At 38.6% G+C, this 14,327-nt stretch overlaps 1 long non-coding RNA gene across 2 annotated transcripts in view; it reads right to left on the bottom strand.

Annotated features, from left to right (window-relative positions):
- Positions 1 to 14,327, bottom strand: part of LOC113986577 — a 166,951-nt gene that overhangs the window by 54,874 nt on the left and 97,750 nt on the right. The window contains exons 3-4 of one of the 2 annotated variants that reach the window (XR_005564032.1): positions 13,391 to 13,449; positions 12,700 to 12,819 (exon numbers count right to left, since the gene is read on the bottom strand). This is a non-coding gene — a long non-coding RNA (uncharacterized LOC113986577). The remainder of the gene's footprint in view (positions 1 to 12,699; positions 12,820 to 13,390; positions 13,450 to 14,327) is intronic. The other variant, XR_003540233.2, reaches the window with a different exon arrangement.

The raw sequence follows: 14,327 nt of genomic DNA, 5'->3' as shown, positions 1-14,327 counted from the left end.
TATAACATTTAAAGAAATAATTACATGGGTCAGAAAATGCGTCACAAATGTTTTGTGATTTCTTAAATTCAAATCAAAACTTAACTTCAGATTTTAAGAAAACACATATATTTTTGTTTACTTTCAAGGGGGAACTATAGGTTATCCTCTGCTGAAGAAACCCTATTGAAGTCATTTGAGTTATACCAACAGATAATTTGATTCAGAAGGTACCAGCTGCAATACTGCTTAATTGAACACTGCAATACTATCTAATTTAATTATTTAGCAGAAATAAGTCTCTACATTGTGTTCAGCTCTCAGTGAAAAATAAAACAAAGGACATGTTTCTCTGTGTTTCAAGGGTATATTGATACTATTCTGAATCCCAGGAGACAAAGGAGACCTGCTAAAATGTTGAAGGTAAAAGGATACGGTCATGTTTTGGACCTGGTCACAAAGATGAGGTGAATGAGGCATTTTCTGGGCAACAGCAAAAACATGAATAACACAGGACAGATTTGAGGTGGACTCTTTCATCATCCAGACAACCACTGGGAAAGGAAGGTAGTATGAACAAATTGGCAGCAAAGTCATATGTTGACATATCTATTTCTATAAAAGGTGAAGAAAGCAAGTAAAGGACAAGGTCTTCTATCTTTCTGGCCAGTCTGAAAGAACTGGTTGAGAATGTGCAGCTACAAAGCAACCTGTGAGAGTGACCATGAAATAGATGACAGAACTCACAGGCCTCAGATGGTTAGAAAGGAGAACACAAACACCATAAATCATGGAGCTTAGGACAGAGTGCAATAAACACTTGGAAGTGGATGTGCTAGATTTTTACATAATGTCAGTAAAAAGTGGAAAAGGAATTGGGGAGAGCTGGTAGTGCTGTTAAAACAAAAAAAAAAACAAAACGAACAAATTAAAGGAAGGACAATTCATAGGCACAAAGCATCCTGATCCTGGAGTATCAACAGCCTAGGGATATAATGAGAAAGGCAAAACATAACTTTTGAGAAAGTAAAATATAGGAGAAAATACTCCATATTTATGTTATTAGTATTAGAATATTAAGAAAAATGCGGATCTGTTCCTCAACAGGAATCTTGAGAAGGTCACAGTGTTAATGACATCTTTGCTTCTGTCTTCACTAAAAATGTCAACGTGATCTTACGAGCTGAGAAAATGAGCTGCAGAGATAGAGATGAGTAATAAAAACAGAACAGTGACAAGCAGATTGGAAAACAGGTAAATGAGAGGTTTTAAGATAGACTCACTGGAAATTCTCTGTAGGTATTTTCATTCACCCAGCCTTTTATCCCAGGGATGATAAATGATTATCTTTTGAAAACTTGTCAAAAATAAATAAGGCTCCACAAAACTGGAAAGGCCACTCCTACATCTAATTATAAAAAAAGGAAAAGAGAGGGGGGATAGGCTAGAGGAGAGAAAACCACTCAGCCTACTTTCAGTTCGAGAAAAATCCTGGAACAAAGAGTCAAACCAACCATTCACAAACACCTAAAAGTCAGAAAAGTCATAAGTGACTGCCAGCGTGGACCTTTCAATACCAAATCATATAAATTAACCTAATTCTTTTTATGGGATCAGAATTGCTAAGATGTAACAGTGAAAAACAGACAAAAATAACCTGTCACAAGTGGAGTTGTTGCTCAAAAGATGACACCAGTTTGGGGCAGAGTGTTGTTCTGCTGGACGGTAGGAAGGCTCTGCAGAGCAATCTGAATAGGCTGGATTGATGAGCCGAGGCCAACAGTATGAGGTTCAACAAGGCCAAGTGCCGGGTCCTGCACTTGGGTCACAACAACCCCCTGCAGTGCTACAGATGGGGCAGAGTGGCTGGAAAACTGCCCAGTGGAAAGGACCTGGGGGTGCTGGTCAACACCCAGCTGGACACCAGCCAGCAGTGTGCCCAGGTGGCCAAGAAGGCCAGTGTCATCCTGGCTTGTATGAGGAATAGTGAGGCCAGCAGGACCACCAGATTGTTTCCCTGTACTCAGCACTGGTGAGGCCATACCCGAACTCCTGTGTTCAGCTTTGGGCCCCTCACTACAAAAAAGACATTGAAGTGATGGAGTGAGACCAAGGAAGTGCAACAAAGCGGGTGAAGGATCTGGAGCACAAGTCTTCTGAGGAGCAGTTGAGGGAGCTGGGGGTGTTTAGTCTGGAGAAAAAGAGGCTCAGTAGGGAACTTATTGCTCTCTACAACTACCTGAAAGGAGGTACTAGCCAGGTGGGTGTTGGTCTCTTCTCCCAAGTAACAAGCAACAGGATGAGAGGAAACAGCCTTGTGCCAGGGGAGGTTTAGATTGGATGCTGGGGAAAATTTCTTCACTGAAAGGGTTGTCGTTGTCAAGCACTGGAACAGTCTGCCCAGGAAAGTGGGCAGACCTTGGAAGCATTTAAAAAACATGTGAATGTGGCACTTGGGGACATGGTTTAGTGGTGGGCTTGTCAGTGCTGGGTTGATGATTGGACTTAATGATCTTAAAGGTCTTTTCCATCGTAAATGATATTATGATTCTATAAGTCAAAATTAAACTTCACTGAGCTGAGTATCCTTTCTCTGACAGAAGCCTCTAGCAGGTGTCAAGGAAAAACATGAAAAAAGTATGGTAAATGTATACTTAACTTTTCTGTGATAGGTTGTCCTGGTTTAACAAATACTCAATGACTTTTGGAGCTGGAAGTTGATTCAACAGCTATTTTGGACTATTCTATTGAAAATGAAAGGATATTTTAAATAAAACATTGCAGAATCTTATAACATTTTCATAAATCACTTGTATGACATTATAGATACAATATACTTGTTAAATATGGCAATCATACCAGAATTGAAGAAGTTTCAAGCCCTGAAAGGTCTAGGACTAAAACTCCAAATAATCCTAACAGGTTAGAGAACTCTCCTGCAAAACCAGGATTCATATTAGAGGGGAAAAAAGAAAGTAAAGTTATACACTTAGATTACACTACACAAATAGAGGATAGGGAATGACAGATTTGCTCTGCTGTAAAAGATCTGAGGATTAAAGTGGATCAGATCTGAGCACATGCCAATAACACTGCCGAAAGCAAACATACTGCCTAAATGAAAGGCTGTCTGTAAGAGCTGGTGCAGCAACCACTGGAATAGGTTTCAGTTACAAGCACTGCTCCTCAGCATATGAAAGAAGTTAAGAGAGCAGAAAGAACGACAGAATTCAATAACATGTTTTTTGAGAAGGGTTGAATGGGTCATATAATCCAAAGGATAGAAATCTGAAAGGAAATCTAAAAGTTTTCAGATGTGCCAAGAGTAGCTGTAAGGAAGAGACTAAGCAATTCTTCATGAGCATTAGGGACAAAGCAAGAAATTTCACACATGAATATCAACACAGAAAATTCAAAGCCAGGCCCTAGAAAAACTTTTGGACCACCAAAGTTGTCCACAAAATCAGCCAGTCTCCATCACTGGAGTTTACCAAGGCAAAAGTCAGGTAAACACCTATCAAAAAAGGCTTAGGCATAAATGACACAGCTTGAGGTTAAGTGGGGTGTCTTCCTGTTTTATTTTCTATGCACTTACCAGGTTTTTTCTCTCTATTTTTGCATAAAGGCAGATAACTACTAAAACATATCATCAGAGGATGTTGTAGATTCTTAATTCCTTCTAGTTGCATTTAAAGATACAAGCCCTTCCTATGAAATATATTGTATTGCAACAGATAATTATTTGGCTTTATACAGAAATTACTGACAGTGACTTTATGATTTTTTTTTTTCTGAGGGAGATTAAGCTACCTGGTTCTAATGTTTTATCCTGGCCTTACTATCTGGGCATCACAAATAGATTAATTAAAAAGTCACTCAGGGTGCTATCAAAGTGAACTTTTCGATCACAGTGTTGTACAACAGTACGATAGAGGAGGCTCAGAAGGGACAAGAAGCAATGGTCTCAAACTAAAATACAAGAAATTCTGTTCAAACTTCAGAAAAAAACTCCTTTACTTTTACAGAGGTTGAATACTGCAGCACATTGCCCAGAGGAGTTATAGAATCTTCAACCCGGAACAACCTGCTGTAGTTGACCCTGCTTTGAGAAGGGATTTGGACTGCACAGTCACCAGAGGCCCGTTCTAACCTCAGCCTCCTGTGACTCTGTAAGATCCTGTGAATTCTAGATTTCAACTACATGAAGTGCATCTTATCATCATGAATCAAGTGAAAACTCTGAAGCATTCAAGAATGAAAACAAGAAAAACCCATGTGAAGAGAATTTTCTCTCCTGTCATGGTCCACATGGATTTTTTTCTGATGTATCCAAATTATTTTTGTTCCAATTAGATAGTTTTTCTAATGAAAATGAGACTGTTTTCTGCTATTAAGAGTGTGGGAAATGCATCCAGTGAAAAGCTGAGTTACAGTCTCTGTAAGATGCTGCCCTATATGTATGTGATAAGCAGTGATGCAAAAAAGTAGAAGGCGGCTTGGTAAAAAGGGGAACATGATGAGATGCTCCACATGAATTGGAAATTATAAAGACCTATTTAGCACAATATTTTAGAATAGATAATATAACATTAAAAATGAGGAAAAGAGAAGTTTGCAATGGAATATACTTCAAAAACATAGAAAAAGTACTGGAAAATGTTTGGTGTGCATAGAAAGACACGGAATGGAGGCAAAACCAGAAGGAATCATCTTCCACAGCCCAGTGAGGGCTGTTGTCAGATTCCAGACTTTCACCACAGAAATCTGGAGTTTTGACATTTGCAATTCACATCTTGAGACTGATATAAGCCCAACCATTCTGTGACTGAGGGTTCATCAGTAATGATTCTTTTTAAAGGCTCTTGCCTTTATTCCCAGGACAGCAGAAGCAGGACAACCTAATTAACCCCCTTCTCCATTGAGCCCATATTTTCAGAATAAGAATCACCTCCCTTGATTTATCTGACCCTTCAGGAGAAACCAGAGACAGATAGTGCAAACAAGCTCTTCTCATGATGCAAGGAAGAGTTAGATGCTTCTAAATGGGAGTGAGAATCCCAAGTAAATACAGTAAGCACCGTGCTAATCAGAGGTAATAGTAACAAGATGACATGGTGTCCCCTTGCTGAAACTGTGCACTAAAGCTAGTGCAAGTCAGACACTTAGAGATTCAAACCATCTCTTGTATGTTGGCATTTATATCAAGTATTTTGGAAACAAAAGACTGAGAAATGGCTGAAAAATGGAAGTGGTGATTATAATTTATGTTATAGATTAGAAGTTAAGTGCTCTCATGCAGGAAATAGAAACTCTGAATACAAGACCTTCTCCAGCCTGCTGGTTCAAACTCAAAATTTTCACCTGCCACCAGTATGGATTATCATTATTTTTAAAAGGAAGGTTTGGATGGAAATCACTTTCCTACAGAAGCTCTGTCATCATGCAGTAAAGAATTCACTGTTCTCATATACTAAGAAATTTACTACTCAAATTTACTAACAAATTGAGAATGTAATTTCATTTGAAAATGAAAAATAAAGGCAAAGTCAGTGTTAAAGAGAATTCATCTGTAAATAGCAAATTGCCTCCTGGAGCAAATGCACTCATTATGCTCAAAGAAAGGATGAGATCTCCCACAGTTAAATAAAACTAGTAGGAAAAATAATTGCTTGATAAATCAGAGTAATTAAATTTTGCACATGTGAATGCTACTGCACCTCTGTCTTCAGTACAACAAGGCCATCCCTGTAGCACAGAAACAGCATATAAAGCTCAGCCTTTACTCCCTGGAAAATCTATTACTGAAAGAAAGAGCACACCTTTTCCCTTTTAGTTCTTCATTAATGAGGAATGGGCAATCATGGAAAATGCCCCACAAAGCTACTGGGATCAGAGCAGTCAAAAACTGTGATGATGCTGTCTAGTTCCAGTTCAACTTCTGCCAACCTTCCACCAATCATTAGTGAGTCTTTTAGCATTTTAAAAACATCTTATTTTAAAGCAATAGACTCTGTTTTCCTTTAGTAACCTGCCTGAAAGGTAATTTGTTAGTTGGTCTGTCTTATATGTTAATTTTTGTATACCAGGTAAAGAACTGTTTCCCCTTATAACCTTCCACAGGACAAATATTTACCCACGAGACCTTTAAACCTTATATGGGTGCTCTGCTTGCTCTGTATCAGTTCTGGAAGAAAGCTTCTGCCATTATATTTTTAAATTCTAAAAATTAATTCCTGACCATTCAAAATATTTTTGTGTTTAGGCTATCTAAACACAGTTATCTACATGGAGGCACACACAAGTTCATCCACTGTTCGTCCTTCTGCTACCACCAGCAGAAATCCAGCCAGTGCAACCTAGAGCACGATTCAGTTCACCCCAACCAAGGGAACCAGCAGCTGCTGAGCTGAACCACTCCCTCAGCTCCAGTGACTCCAATCCTGATCTTAATATTGACTCTAATAAAGGCTTTGATACTGAGGGCTCAATCCATTGCCCACACAGAGGGAGCCCATGCCATTTGAGATGAACAGCATAACCTGCCTGTCCTGCTGGCAATAAGTCTCCCAGAGCTGTCAAGGTGCCTGGCATACTCTAGGGCATCTGAAATGCTAGCAGTTCCTGTGGGGGAGGGACTGAATCAAGCCTCTAGGCCACAAACAGACTTCTACATAATAAATTTAGGTATCTCAGTTTCCAGCTGAATCTCTGGAAATTTAGGAGTTTGAACAGCTCTATCTGGAAAGGCCGTGTTATTGCCACAGTATATGCAGTGCTCTTAAGAAATGGCTTATAATGGGTTTCCTTCCTATTGTTCAGGAGACTAACAGAAGAAAAACATAGCAAAAGCTCATTCATATATATTCCTTAAGAGTACAAGGATGTGTTGCATACCCGGTCTTCAGAACCAGTCAAGCAGAAAGCACCAGTAAATACTTTCAAAAGGGTTACAGAAGAGTGATTTTGGGGTTACAGAAGAGCGATTTTGGGCTTAAGGGTCATTTTAAGGCATAACAATATGAAAAGCTTTAGATGGTCATAAGTTAACTCCACATTTTATGTCACCTCGGGTTTTCAAGCCATCTAGATGCATTATCACTGGATAGCATTTGAACTAAAAATTTACACCTCTCAGCTTATTCATGCAAGCTCAGTAGATGCCAAACTTGGCTGCACTCCAAGCTGGAACTGGCCTGTGCTGCAGAATCTTGGGGCAGAGATGGCATCAGCTACTAACCTTTGAGCATTTAGGTGTATTCAGACATTTTGATACTGACCCTCTTACTGCAAAATCACCACAATTTGGGTGAGACATGAGGAAACAAAAGACCCATGAAGCGATGAGACAGCATACCTACACAGAAACATATCCAGCTTCTGACAGTCTATTTTTGACAAAAGAGAGGTTGCCTTTTATTAAGAGAATCTAAGCAAAAAACAGTAATTTTGCCAATGGCCCAATATTCTATAAAAATCAGTTCCCTAAACCAAATTCCCTAAAAAAAGTTCTGAAAATCTTATTACTCATGTGGTCTTTGTGCATTTAGTCTCATTTTAACTTATCCACTGCAGCATTTTTGTAGGAATTGACCGTAGCAAATGTCATGTACGGGTTATCCATTAGGTGGTTCTATCTATTCTATTCTTTTAGATTATCTATCTATCTATTCTTTTAGATTAGATATTGCCAGATGACCGAGTAAATTCTCTGAGCTTCTTCCCAACATACCCCTTGTGTGTATGTGTCATGTCTGGCAAAAACTGTAGTGTCCACTGAGAGAAAGAAGACATGTAGCAGATGCTCGACTGCATTTCTTTTCCTGCTTGACTGCAGTGACTGCTCTGAGAAGTAAACAATCCACTCAGTAAAACAAACTGCTGCAAATGCTCACTATGGGTTGTATCATTCAATTATTGCCTTGCTTATTCCCTTTCCCTAAACAGCTTTATTCAAGTTCCCGTACCAATCTATATACTCCTGAATTTTTATCAGCTATATCTCTTCTCTCCAGGCAGAGCCCACATTTCCTTTTTGCTCCAAGACTGTTTTATCTATATGCAGGATTGGATTTTTTGTTGTTGTTTTTTTGTAAGGTACTTATTCTTGGAATTAATTTCTGCTTTTTTACTAGGGGATGGCATTTCCTATAAAGTATTCAGTCTCTAAATCAGACAATGAGAGAAAAACATATGATGTCTCCCATTTTCATAATCAAAAGAGCAGCTGATGTCAGAAAGCAAGATAAAAAAGGTGACCTTAAACCAATATGGTTCATGAGGACACTGCCTTTTAGTCTCAGTGTCCAATTTATCTCTGCACATGCAGGGTGAAGACTGCAAAGTAAGACTAATGAGTATGGCAGAAACATATGCAGTAATTCATCATCGTAACAAAGCATAACACAATTATCAGGAATTTCCTGTAGGCTTGCCATGATTACATGGAAACAAATTGTTTGGTCCGCTCAGCTAGAAATGTAGAAATGCTGGACTAAAAAACAGAAACGGATTGTTGCCACCTATATACACAAATCATCCTTTTAGGATATGACAAATGTACAATTTGGCTTTCTTTTTTGGTTTGTACACTGAAATTGTATTCATTCAGTGCCTGGCCAAATAGGTCTCCATATTCTGCAACAGCACACACCCCAGAAAACGTAGGAGGAAGAGGTAGTTGGCTGCAGGGGTAGAGGAGTTAATGGATGTAATCACTACACCTTTCTCATGCTTGCCGAAGACTTCAATGCAGCAAAAAGTTCTCAAGTAAGACTAGAAGGAAGGGAAACCTTTAATTAGTTGAAATTTACTTACTTTAAAAAAAAATTGTCTGTGCTTGGTGTATCTTCCTGGGAAAAGACTAACATCAGCATCACTTTTGAATAATTGGGTTTGGTCCTGTTCCTGGTTTTCAGCTACCTGGAGTACAGTTTAGGCTGATGTTTATTTGACTTTCCTCCCAGAGGACCACTCTTCTGTAGGAGAATTAAAGCTGTGCAATGCTTACACAGACATTTCTTACACTTCTCATAGAGAACAAGGCCTATTCTGAGTAAGCACTAATAATAGACAACACTGCAAGTAGCTGCTTGGGGCTCACATGCCTGAGAGACATAATATTAAAGGTGAAGTCACTGCTGAAAGGAGTAGATAGATTGCATTTTCTATCACAGATCTCTACTGTGTTTCAGGGATCATGCCACTTAGGTAAAGTGGGACTTTGAGAGCTAAAGTCTAATTAAAATAAGTGGGCGTTACATAACCATGCTTGGAAGGCAAATTTTCTGCAATATTCCTTAGTGACTAGAAGCTGTCTTTAAAGCATTTATACAACTCAGCTCTAGCAATTTAATGGTTGGGAGATGATGAGGAAATAAATTTGATTTTGGTACACAATGGCCAAATTAATTTCAAGGGTATATGTAACTCTTAGCACTTAGGACCCATAACCACGTCATGACCCATATCAACAGTAAGGTCTCAGTTTTTCAGGGAAGGTTGGGTAGCATACATCACACAACTGCTTTCTAGAAGGTGTTCTCATGCATCATGACAAAAGTCATGTTTCAGGGAATGCCTTAGCTCCACAAGGATATCCATTACAGTCAGGGATGCACTGCTGAAGCCCCAGGGATGTACCTGGACAAGAGAGTGGATTTGCCCCTCTGTCCTTATTTTTTTTGCTTTGCTTTAATTGCTTTGTCTCTGTTGCTTTAATGCTTTTCTTCCTCACCTCATTTATTTTATTGATCTTGTCTTTCCTCCTGTTTCTCTTTCCTGGTTACTTCTAGATTAGCACAAGGTTGGGAAATCCCACATGGAGCCCCACTTGGCCCCTTTTTGCTGAGTAAAACAGCCTGCCAAAGCGAAGATATTCTTGTCAGAAGCAGTAGGGAACATTGCTGGGAGGGCCTACCTTGGGTGTCACAGGTATTTGGTGATAATCTGTCATGCTACTGCAGAGTCCAGGTAACAGTGCAGTAATTGTGCTCCACCACTACTTCTCTAAATTACGCCAATGAAGGAATATATAAGGTGCAAAGAGAGTTAAGCTCCCTCATTATGTCTGAGCCTGGTTTGCCAGCACTGCTTTCTTAAGGGCTGCTGCACAGAACTCAGTCTCCAGCAAGGGGGAGCCTGCTGCAATCAGTAGACACCTTATGGAGGAAAATATACCAGCTGTTAAAACCAGCCTCAAATTAATTTCACTGTATGGATGAATTCTGCCAAGTTCCTTGAATTTTCACAGACCAGTTTCACCTACCCGTAATTTACTACTCTTTAAAATGTAAACAACTTTCAAATAAGATTTTATTGCATTTGAATATAAGTCTTGTCATGTTCTTTACTTTTCTACTTCATTTCAAAGAATGTTGTTATGATTAACTCATGCATTATGGGATGCCATGTGTAATGCTCCCTTGTGACAATAACTCAAATTGCTGTTTTCGTACTACCTCCTGTCTCTCACTCTTGTTTTATTTTTACTCTGGTGTAACTAGGAGATCAACACCCTCACTGATTTGAGTAGAAATATTTTCAAGAAGATATTTCTATCTCCTTTTCCCAACTGACTGCCAGCTCACACAGTCTAGGGCAATGGCTAAGTGAAAGGATCCAGCTAACACAGCTTTGCTTCCAGTTGCTACAGAGCTCACTTTCCCAGGAGTTCTGCTGGACCTTCATCTGTAGAGCTCGGTCACGCATCAAAACATCAGCGAGTTGTATGTGAACTGTTCGAAGGCCTGGTTAGTCAATGAGGCATACAGCAAGGATTCAGTTCAAACAAGCAAGGAGCAAGGTCATATCTTTACAATTTTATTTTTTTTAAACACAGGTTGACTAATTACTGAGTTTCACCTATACCATTCAAAATAAGAGGCAGCACTATTAAATCTTCATTCTGGATATCAGCAGAGAAAGAGAGCTTCTGGACTAACTGATCATGGAATAGAAATGATTTTTTATAATATTAATAATTCTTAACCTGATTAAAGATGCAGAGATCCATTTCATTTTACCATTTGAGTAGAAGAAATAGGGCTAAAACTTTAAAGTCCCATAATACTGACAGTGATATGAGAACTCATATAACATGCATGGAGAACCTACAACAAGGGAAAATTCTGAAAAATCTAGGAGAGAAGAAAGTGGCAGCAGAAGACATGCAATCAAGGGAGATTTGAGGCTTTTCTTCCGTCCTAGCTCTCCTTGATTACACCAGTAGTAACCTGTAACTGTTCGCCAACTCCATATCCCAAATCTATCTAGAAAATGGTAAGAAAACTCAGGATAAGAGAATTCAGCTATCAGGAGCAGGCACAGATTGAGCACTTATTTTCTCCCAAGTGTTCTATGCACAAGTGTCCCTACAAAGAAAAACCCAGAATGAAAAGAGCAAGGTCTGTGCAAATAGATGCATGAGGTTAATAACTTTCTTGAGCCTATCCAGGGCTGGCACTATGAAACTCTATCATCCTATAACAAGAAATACAGTCTAAAAGGATTTATTAAGATTATTAAGTCCACCTCCTTGTGAGAGCAGGACTGTTCTCAAAAATACTTGAAGCAGTAGTTTCTAGTTTAGCTTTAAATACACAAAACAATGGCTTTACTATTCCTTGTCTTGAAATGTATTCAGTACTCAGTGGCTTTTTCTGTTCTCCACTTGCAGTTGCTATATGTACAACAGAAAATCGCAATTTACATTAGATGGCCATATATGATATGTTCAATCAGTAAAAACATTTTCTTTTCTGCATTTATGGGCTGTATGGTGGCAGCCTTCAATAGCTGCCAGATATTAGGATGGAAAAGGCCTTAATCTTTCACATCACAACCTGATCACCTGTTCTTTTGTCCTATTACTCCCACAGACTGAGCACCCCAAGGAACATCTCCAAACAGACTCTCTCTCCTTGCTGTCAAGGTCATTTATGGACATTTGCAGATATTCATCTATCCTTAGTCAGTAAACTGAAAGACATTTCACTTTCTTTGTACATCCTCCTCTAATAATGTTTCTCTCCGAATTGCCTCCAGTTCTCTGCACTGTTAATTAACTTTTATGCATTACCAGAGATGGATGCATCTCAGTAGTGACTTAAGTGATTTCTCTATAGCTTGTGTTTCAGTTTCCATTCATAAAACACTTCAACCTACATTAGTCAAATTGTTTTCCCCTTGTAATACTTTAGCATTTCCACAGTATCTCTCATTCTGAAGTAATAAAACGGCAGAGCAACAGAGGAAGGTCAAATACGAGTATTTGTCTTTGCATGAAATATTCAAGTTGGTTAGGACAATAAAATATTTTCTGAGTGTTTGTCAACTCAGTATTTTCTGCATGTCAGTTGCATTATTAAGTAAGAATAGTTGAGCCTTACCTTAAATATCAGTATAATAGGACCTTAGTCGTTTAGTAATATTGTTTCATACAAAAAAAAAACCAAACAAAAAAACCCCCAGCTCAAAGCTTGTAACCACATGTGTCACTGTGGCAAGGATTTCTTTAACAGACTGTAAACAGCACATAGCTTTTCACCCACATTTTAAGGACATATCTAGAATTCACGTACACTTTCACTTTTTATCACCTAATTATTAGAGAGACAATTTGCAAAAGTAAACAGTTCGTACAGTGTCTGAACCTCTTAGCGTTACAATGAACATGGCTATAAAATTATTTTGTTACATAATACCAGAATGTGTCTGACTTACACAAATGTTGAATCATTTAGAAGTGTAAAGCAGAGGTTTCCCAAACGGGTGGTCTGTAGACTCCTATCAGAGGTCTGCAGCAGAAGATTTATGGCTGTCTGGTTACGTGGTATTCATTCCCTATGGATAGTGGGGAGAGAAGAGATTAACAAAGAACAGACATTGACCAAGAAAAAATATTTCAGTTTATCAACATCAGTAAAATATTTTTTGATAAAGACTGTTGCCCCACAGTTTCTGTTAGTAACATTTGCATTTTATTATGATTTTATCAAACAGATTGCCTTTACTGAAATTTTCTCTTTCAGATTGTTTCCTCTTTTCCAGTCCATCCATTTATGGGAAAAAACATTACAGAAGATGTTATTTATAGGGTGTTTTTAACAGGCAAAACACTTCTTGATCTCAGAAACAGGTAAAAAGTGAACTGTCAGCTGGCTTAGGAAGTCTGATGACACTGATGAGGGCTAAAATGCAAAAAGTGAATGTACAAGGAATGGAAGCAAGAAGAGGGAATAAAACAATTACAACTGCATGTTTTCCACAAAATCAGGAAAGCCAAAACGATCTGATGCTCAAAGGCTTCATAAAGAGGGATTCTACAAGTCCATGAGCCTGCAAAAATAAGCTGCAGTGAAAACGTGGGTGTGTTGACGGGCAGAGAAGAACTAGCACTGGAAAGGTTAAATACCTTTTTTCCCTTTATCTTCACGGCAAAGCCTGCTTCTGGACATTTGTGTTTTGTACAGTCTGCAAAGAAGAGGGGCAACCATCAGTAGGGGAGCAGTAGGCCAGGAGCTGCCCACAGCCTGGACATACTCGAATGTAAGTGGGTCCTTTGGTTGTCCAGAGAGGTGTTCAACATGACTCTGAGGTTACTGCCTGTCACCCGGGAAAAACTACAGCAGTCAGAGGATGTCCCTGATGACTAGAAACAAGGCTGACATACGTCTATTTTAAGGGAATGATGGTTACAACAGATACCAAGCCACATTTCAATACACGGGGACCTTAAGAGACTGAGGAACTGGGATGGGAGAAACCTCATGAAGTTCATCAAGATACCAGCTTGGAATTCTAAGCAAAATGAATTAATATATTTTTTACCACTTTGGCCTAAAAATGTTATTAGTTTTAGGGTAGCCCCAAGTATGTTTTTGAAACAAATAAGCTGTTCAACAACTTTATTATGTTCTACTCCAGGTAAACCATGCCATATTTCAGTATATATAATTTCTATAAACAGTTCTGAATTTGGCACAATTATATACACAGAAAAGCTTTGGCCTTGTTTTTGTTAGAACTGCCTCTGTGACTTTCACAATTCCCTTTTATTTCTCTGTCATTGTCTGCTTATCTTATTTAATGTCATTATTCTAATTCCCATGCTAAAAAACCCACATTAAGAGCCACAAATAGAAAGGGAAAAAGGGTGAATTACTGCAAATTACTGTCTCAAAAACATGTTTCAGACTACTTTTTTTTTAAAAAACCAGTGATGGCTAAAAACAAGTTATACATTCAAGGAATACATTCAAGAATACTTGTTTATTAAAACATAAAAACTTTTCAGTATCACAAAATGGAGACTCAATTGCTCAAAGATCACGATTAACTCAAACTTTATG

Source organism: Pipra filicauda, unplaced genomic scaffold (genome assembly GCF_003945595.2).
Source record: "Pipra filicauda isolate LSUMZ 115617 unplaced genomic scaffold, ASM394559v2 scaffold27_size4233163_pilon, whole genome shotgun sequence".
Taxonomy (NCBI): domain Eukaryota; kingdom Metazoa; phylum Chordata; class Aves; order Passeriformes; family Pipridae; genus Pipra; species Pipra filicauda.
This window is presented reverse-complemented; position numbering and strand designations above follow the sequence as displayed.